The sequence below is a fragment of the Tachypleus tridentatus genome, chromosome 2, assembly GCF_004210375.1.
Source record: "Tachypleus tridentatus isolate NWPU-2018 chromosome 2, ASM421037v1, whole genome shotgun sequence".
NCBI lineage: Eukaryota > Metazoa > Arthropoda > Merostomata > Xiphosura > Limulidae > Tachypleus > Tachypleus tridentatus.
Window position 1 is genome coordinate 59,915,400 of NC_134826.1, and position 9,052 is coordinate 59,924,451.

At 36.7% G+C, this 9,052-nt stretch overlaps 1 pseudogene across 1 annotated transcript in view; it reads right to left on the reverse strand.

The window, feature by feature from the left end:
• The window catches only part of LOC143243930 (G1/S-specific cyclin-D2-like), a 54,371-nt pseudogene extending 50,921 nt beyond the window's left edge, over nt 1-3,450 (reverse strand). The window contains 2 exon segments of the transcript XR_013024816.1: nt 1,363-1,577; nt 2,613-3,450. The product of XR_013024816.1 is annotated as a G1/S-specific cyclin-D2-like (transcript).
• Between the last annotated feature and the right edge of the window lie 5,602 nt (nt 3,451-9,052).

A 9,052-nucleotide genomic window follows, 5' to 3' on the forward strand; every position in this document is an offset into this window, starting at 1 on the left:
AGAACAACTAGGATGATAATAAAGTGCAATAGGGTCAAATTAAGAAATTTAATGATATAACATTGTTTCAACACTAATAATACGAGAACATTGTAATTCGCCTGACGTTTTCGCACTTGCTCAAACGAACGAGATACTCTAACAGGTATTTGTATAATACAGTTGGTAAAATAACTGCCTTTCAAAAGAAGAAAGAAACTAATGTTTAACAGCCTCAAAATGAAATCAAAAGCTGTGGAAATTAGTCTAATTATTAGGTTTGCGTATTATCAGGTGTTGTTTTCTGTGTTAACGTTTATGGAGGTAAATCTTTTGAACTGGCTTGTTTTGTATTTCGCGCAAAGCTACATGAGGGCTATCTGCGCTAGCCGTCCCTAATTTAGCAATGTAAGACTAGAGGGAAAGCAGCTAGTCATCACCACCCACCGCCAACCCTTGGGCTACTCTTTTACCAACGAATAGTGGGATTGACAGACACATTATAATGCCCCCAATGCTGAAAGACCGAGTTTGTTGAGTGATGGGGATTCGAACCCGCGACGCTCAGATAACGAGTCGAGTGCCTTAACCGCCTGGCCATGCCGGGGCCTGAAATAAATGTAAAAAAACGTTATTTGTTCTATTAAGTATTAAAAAAAACGTAACTATAACATTTTGTACAATGTTCGAATAATAAAATTGTCAATCCATTATTGTTAAAAGAATGTGAATACAAAATAAATATATATTTTTAAATAAAGTGCAAAAAAATGACAAAATTTCAATGCCTGTTAGTTCTACTGTAGCAATATTTTACAGCTCTTAACACTAAATTTCGGGGTTCGATTTTGCGGTGGACACGGTACGATTTGTTTGATGTCACGCAAAGCTATGCGAAGGATATCTGTGCTAGCCGTTCTAAGTTTTGAAGTGATAAACTATAGGATAGGTAGCTGCTCAACACTTGGGCTACTCTTACTAATCGAGGATTCGCACTAAAGAATCAAAAACTGTATGAAGAAAAATATTATATAATGTACCCTTGCGTTGTTTATTGATCCCAAGCGGTACAGCAGTATGTCTGCGTACATTATAACAACAAAAGCTAGACTTTACATTTGGTGATTAATTAACTTAAGTCACACCTAGAAAGTTTCAAAAAGCTAACCAATCTCAAGTGGCATTTATTTTTGCACTAGCTTGTATTTTCACAGACTAACAATTCTTTTCTTCTAATTTTCTCATACCATGCTTTCAAAATATGACAAACATGAGAACACGATTGAAAGTTTTAAATATATCATAAAACAACAACAAAAATAATTACAACACTGGTATAGATAATGAAGAGAACATAAAAGAAGACAATTCTTGGAAACTTACCAGTAGTTCTTCCTGAGTGACAGAGTTATCAGTGTACTGGCATAGTTTTCTACTCACAAGAGGGACTACTTGACGAAGCTTGGAAGCTAAGAAAAGACAAACAGTTCCTAGCAGCTGCAGTTGACTTCTTTAAGTTTAACGACTGAGAGAAATCTATCCATGCAGTTCACAGCAAGAGGAAAGACGTCTTGTTGGCAATATTCTCCCTCACAGACCTAGAATAAAGATATGCATCAGGAGATCTCAAGACGACAGTAACTCTTCACACACTGTTGATTATTTTATTATCATAGCGATAGTGTATTCTCTTAAGCACTGTGTTAAAAGAATAAACGAAATTAGGGTTAAAATCGCTCTCTGCCGCATACTAAAATTCACGTAACAATATAAACAACAAGTGTTTTTAATTTTTTTTAGTGCTCTTTTCACTTTGTAGAACGAGCCTTGTATTTTAGTGTTGTAAGTCTGCGCACATACTGTTGGCCTACCAGGGGATTAACGTGAAACGAAATTGTCATCAGTCTATGTAGGAAAATCAGTATTTAATAATACGGTATAATTGTTCTTCAACAGAAACAAAAGCTTATTTGTCAATTCCAAATAATTGTACTAATTCCAGATTATGTCATATTGCATTCGGCAATGAAGCATTACTAACATCAACAACAGATAGGGCCGATTAGAGATGGAGCAGGTGGGCCATTTGGCCTGGGCCACAAGCACAAAGGGGTGGCTTCAGATTTAGACATTTTTTGCACTTGTTAGATTTCGCAGGTTGGTTTTATGTACCTTCTAATAAGAATAAAATGTGACATATACTCTCAGTTTAGAACTGCAAATTACACACACAGAGACATGTATATATATATAAGTGAAATATTCAAATCATGTTTCACTTTTCTTTTGGGCTACTGATCATGTTATTTTGTGTTCACGTGTCATAACGTTTTATTTTTATTACAGTCAAGAGGCCTCAAAAGGTAGAGGTGACTCGAGTTCTTCTGAATCTCTGAGAGGACTTGACAACGAAGGTGAACTTACTTTACCAGAGAGCCATGGGGTATGAAAGTGGAAAGTTATATGATTCGGCTAAACTCAGGATACAAAGACATTATTCACATGAATCTCTTGCTTGATAATGATTAAGGTTATATTTTATTAACTTAATAAAATAGAACAATAGAACAGTCGCTCCTTACAATAGAACAAGATTGGCAAACTTATTCAAATTTCAAGACAAGATATCTTACCTCCCACATCCATTCAGTCACTTTCTCTCTCATGTAAGGCTTAAGCTCCGATTGAAGACAAACAAAATATGACGAAGCCAGGCAATATCTGTCTTCTAACTGTAATAAGTTCTGGAGTACTCTTCTGGTGCTTAGAAGAGGTTCTGAAGAGGAGAAAGAGGTGTTTTTATCCATCTTCTTGTCACACCATAAGAGCTTTTCCATGGTATTGATGTTGCTGTAATGCTTTATTGATTTATCAGATGAAGAGTCTGAGTGGGGTTGATCGACATCAAGATATCTGGGATGATTCGCAACGAATTTGACACTTTAGTCATAGAGTTGGTTCAGTACATCGGTTGGATTGGAGTATCCGTTACACAGGGCAGCGTAGCCCTTTGTTATTAAACTGTTTAAAAGGAGGATATTTTTACACGTAAAAAAAGTGTAGAAATACAGAAATCTAAACTTTTCACGTGGTTTTTTTGTACTCATAAGTGAAGTTAAAACTAGTCGTAAACGCTAGAAAATAGAATGAAGTATAACATACGCCTTTTGTTACGTAAGTAGCTACTGACTGATCGAACTGGTGTTCTGCTCTTCAGTGAAGATTAGAGTCGACGTCAAAGTAATCTCGTCAGCATGTATGAGAAAGAACGTGAGTCTTGGTCCACGTGGTTGGCCAGCTGATTAGCAGCCTGTGAGTTCAATACGGCGCACCTGTAAATGACGTATTTTAGAGGCCCTTCCTCGGAAGACGTCACGCGCCTGGTGCAAACCTAAGAGAAAACTATACTCTTTCAACTCCATTCATTGCCGATAGAGTGCGGATAGTTCGTTCAGGATGAAAGTCCTTTGCCTTTGTAGCCCTGATTTTGTGCAATAAAATGGTTGAAAAAGTTCATGTGACATCCGGTAGTTACTGTTTCCTGGAGAAGAGTTATTTTTTAACAAGAAACACCTCCGGCCATTTGATGTGCATGCATGAATCAATAGCACTGTGAAGCACTTTGTGTGTGTCTTTTTTGTTTAGCCAGAACTACAATCTACAAATGACATGATGTTGAACAAAATATCAAATATGCGCTAAGAAAACAAAAATAAATAACTCGCTCTGTAATGTAGAAACATAATTACTAATCTCCCGGCCCGTGTGCCCCCTCCAGTAAATCTTCAGCCTTTCAAGGCTAAAGTTCAGATTTTGATACCCGTAGTGGGTATGTCACAGATAGTCCATTATGTAATTTTGTGCTAATGACATCCAAATCAATCCAGTAACACCCTTAAGGAGGAGAACAATTTGCTCCAGGAGTTCCAAAAAAGGGGACTATGTAAGTTGTTCCTCTACAATTGTGATGATACGTGAATATTGACAGAAGTATAAATCTTTAATGTTTTAAGCCCAAGAATGTCTACAAAATCTATGATGACGTCATCGCTGCGTGATAATTGTCAAATATTGATAAAAGTTTGGCCTTAGTTGGTGTTAAAATAAGGGCTTCAATATGGAATTCTGCCCCAGGTATCCATGAACTTCTAGACGATCGTGTTAATTTATATAAGGTACATTCGTACCATCCAAGCTTTTCGGATATAAAGTTTCTTTGTTTTGTAGGGATTTTATTTTTACAGTTTCTTATATTTCGTATAAATTATTCATTTAAAAACTGTATCAACGATTCATATAGCATATACACTAAAAGAATTAAAGCCTGTGTCTAAGTATTACTATTGTCTAAGTCGATTTTTTTGTCCTTATATCAGTTCTAAAAGTGTTGTAAACGGGACAACAACAGTAAGGCAGCTTGACTCAAACAGACAACTTAACCGATAATGAAATAAAATACACACTAATTAATCTATATTCACAGCTACAACCTTATTCAATCGATCTTTCAAACTTCTTGTGAGAGTGGTGAAGAACATTATGTCCTTATCCGTTGCAATTAACTGTTAACACTTAGTTGCAAGTTTTGATTTGAACATAACAGTTTGGATATGAAAACATCGCATTTTATTTTACGTTCTTTTACTCCTATGCACTAGAGTAAGCAATAATTGCAATTGTATAACGTACTGATAATTTTAATTTTGTTCAAACAAATTGACGGTTCGTTACTAAGATTTCACAAAAGTAAAATGTTAAACCAGTAGTAAAGAAAAAGAAGTAAAATCTATGTTATCTTTCACCAGATGGTGTTACTAAAGTCCTTTAGACGTTATGTTTGACACAGCTGGGAACCTTTCTCTTCGATTATTCAGAATTTTTTCTAATAAAAAACTCCACGGGAAATAATTCCACACTACAGACTTTATCAATAAAAACTGCTTTCTTATCATCAGTTTCTTGGATTATTTTTATCAGACGAAGTGTCCTCTTGTGGTTACACAACTGTTTCTAGATTTCATCCACAAGAGATCGATCGTGTAAAATTATCCTTCGTTACTGTTTGTGCGATAGAAGGCTTATAGATGAGATATATTTAATATACGACACCAGTTAATCTTCGCATATCAACTACTAGCATAAATTTCTCTGTAGTGCAATATTACTAGTTTTTATAATTTATAATTCATCTCATAAACAAACCAACTAAACATAGATACGAAAAAGAAAAATATATATATATATAAACACAATAATATAAAACAACAAAGTGCAAGAGTGTAATGTAGTTCGGAAATACTTGAACATCTTGTAACTAAAAAGAAAACTTTCGAAGGTTAAGCAAGCTGGGATTTGAATTTTTAATTTGAACTTTACATACAAGTGAGCTAAAAGACCAAGTAAGAACCATCTAGGATTCGGGTTTAGCACCCTCTAATTTTGAGCTATTGAAAAAATGAAAGAGCCAAACAACAGCATCATCCACCGCAAAGGCATGGCCCGGCATGGCAAGGCGGGTTTGAGACGTTCGACTCGTAATCTGAGGGTTGCAGTTCGAATCCCCATCACACCAGATATGCTCGCTCTTTTAGCCATGGAGCGTTATAATGTTACGGCCAATCCCACTATTCGTAGATAAAAGAATAACCCAAGAGTTGGTGATGGGTGGTGATAATTAGCTGCCTTCCCTCTAGTCTTACACTGCTAAATTAAGAACGGCTAGCGAAGATGGCCCTCGTGTAGCTTTGCGCGAAATTAAAAAAACAAACAAACCACAAAGGCATTCACCGACTCTTTGAATCAAATAATGGGATCGACTGCCACTTTTATAACGCCCCAACAGCTGAAAGTGTGAAGTGTGCACATTCAGCAGCATCGCAGTGATGTTTCTTTTGCAAGAAACTATCAGCCTTTCGGTTGTGGTAAGTACGTTGTAGTAAGTTTGCCTACGAAACATGCTCGAGTAAGATTTTATAACTGATGATATTAAAGCAGGAAAAAAAATTCTTTAAATGCTGTTTTGAATTTCGCACAAAGCTACACGTAGCTATCTGCGCTAATCGTCCTTAATTCAGCAGTGAAAGACTAGAGGGAAAGCAGCACCCACTAACAACTTTTGGACTACTCTTTACCAACGAATAGTAGAATTGACCGTCACATTATAATGACCCATGGTTGAAAGAGCGAGCATGCTTGATATGATGGGGATTCGAACCCGCGCCATTCAGATTGGGAGTCGAGCACCTTAACAACCTAAAATGTAAGGAGTCATTTACAACTGCACGTTGTTTAATTGTTTGCTTTGGTATAATATTTTAGGACAGACTCATGGGTGGACTGCAATGACGAAGATTGGAGTGTGTGAACTGGATTACCAGTGGCGCCGACTTGTTTATAATTGAAGAACTACTTCCAATTTAATAATAAATATTACGTACCCCTTTGAAGCTCCAAAATACATCGATAAGGGCAATACAATAAAACGATTTGCTAATTATTTCATTCCAATTTTAAAATTTTAAAATTATGTTTATTGTGCAGAAAAAAATGCATACTACATGTCTAATAAATATAAAACCTTGACAAAATATTATCTAATTGATCGCTTATTGCATCCTTTTTTTTCTACAATCTATACTCACCGTTAATTGCGATAATCTGATAAATTTAACTAACAGTTTCCTTATAAAGAGAAGACCGATTACCTCTAAATATTAAGTTTCTTTAATTCGTAAATTACTTACTTACTTTAATACCGTTCATTACCGATGAGATCCACACATCCTATAATTTTGAGTATTAATTAGAGAATTAGTTGCAACATTGGTTGTATCTTTGTTTACACTTTTTGTGACTCATATATTATTACAATCCTTATAACCAAGAAAGTCACCAAACCTCAAGCAGCTAAGCATATAAGTTTAGATATTATAAGTAAACAAACAAAAGCGGTACCTTGGTTCTCGAACTTAATCTGTTCCAGAAGGCTGTTCGAAAATCGAATCAATTTTTTCCCATAAGAAATACTGTAAATTAAATTAATCTGTTACAGACCTCCAAAAATTACGCATTATGAAGCATTTTAAGTAAAAACATTGATTATTTATACCTGTATAATAATACTTACATGCATAAAGTCAACCACAAAAACCATAAACACAATAAAAAAAATAAATGAAAACTTAACTGCACTTTACCTGTGCTGAGGAGAGCTGATGGCGTAAGTGAAAGGTGGTGAGGAACGTGGAGAGTAGGAAAGTTATTATTGTTTGGAAGGGGAGTCACCTTCCATAAAAACGTCAGGTAACTCTCCTTCTGGGGTTCTTTCTCTTTTCTGTCTCTTTGCACCGCTACAACCTGCTTGAGACTCACTGGACCTATTTCTCACGAAAAACTTGTCTAATGAGGTTTGTTTCTGCCTGCATTTTAAAATGTTTCCGAAGTAAGACATGGCATTGTTATTGAAGAGGTTTATGCTGCGGTTTGCTACAGCTTTGTCAGGGTGAAAGTTTTCCAGAAAACTTTGTAACTCTCCCCATTTTTTACACATTTCCATGATTAGTGAACTAGGAACATCCTCCCTTCCTTCCACCTCATCTGAAGACACTTCCTCAGTTGCCTTCTGTTGCTGCTCCTTCTGAAGGTCTTGGAGTTCTTCCGTGGTGAGCTCAGTGTTGTGGTCCTCCACCAACTCCTACACATCATCACCACTCACATTCAAGCCCATATACTTGCCTAATGAGACAATATCCTCGACAACAGGCTCAGCCTCGAAGCCTTCAAAGTCTCTATCTGCTACAGAGTCTGTCCACAATTTCTTCCAGACTGAGTTCATTGTCTTCAAAGACACTTCCCTCCAGGATTTGTCTATGATCCTCAAGCAATGGAGGATATTAGAGTGATTTTTCCAGAACTTTCTGAGGGTTAACTCTGTGTCAGAGGTCACTTCAAAGCACCTTTGAAACAGTGCTTTGGTGTAGTTTCTTAAAGTTCAATATGACCTGCTAGTCCGTAGGCTGAATGAGAGGAGCCGTGTTAGGGGGCAAGAACTTCACCATAATAAAGCTATACTCCTCCACCAACCCGTTCTCCAAATCTGGTGGGTGAGCAGGTGCATTGTTCATCACAAGAAGGGCCTTGAGTGGCAACTGTTTTTCTGTGAGGTAATGTTTTACACTTGGGACAAACACTTCATGAACTCACTCCATAAAAAATTGCCTGGTTACCCATGTTTTACTATTAGCCCTCCACATGAAATTTAGTTTACTTTCCAGGACATTACTTTTCTTAAAACTTCTCGGTTCTCAGAATGGTACACAAGCAATGGCTTACGTTTTACGTCCCCACTTGCACTACTACATAACAGTAAAGATACCCTGTCCTTCATTGGCTTGTGTCCTAGCAGTGACTTCTTCTCCTTGGTGATGTAGGTCCTCTTTGGCATTTTCTTCCAAAAGAGGCCTGTCTCATCACAGTTAAACACTTGTTGGGGAATAAAACCCTCAGCTCCTACATAGTCCTTAAATTCCCTAACAAATTTATCAGCAACGTCTTTGTTAGAACTGGCACCCTCCCCATGTCTCACCACACTATGTATGCCATTTCTCTTTCTAAATTTTTCAAACCACTCCTACTAGCCTTAATGGCATCACTTGTATCAGCACTCATTCCAGGGGTGTTTTTCAGGAGATCAGCATGCAACTGCTTTGCTTTCTCACAAATGATGGTCTCAGAAATGCTATCACCAGCTGTTTTCGTGTACATAAATCAACAACAGTTTTCTATTGTTTGTGATTTTGTTTCGTAAGCACTGTCACTCCTTTTGCAACATTAACTCCTTTGATGACATCTTTATTTTTCAGTATGGTGAAGACTATAGACTTCTCCATACCAAACTGTGTAGCAAGGTCAGACAGGTGAACACCACTCTCATACTTCGCTATAAGATCTTTTTGCACTTCTATTGTGGCTCTAGCAACTTTTCTTTTGGTTTGCTGCTTTCATTATCCTTCTTTGACCCCATGGTGGCTTATTTAATCAGAATATTTAGAAAAACAACAAAAAACAAAACAAA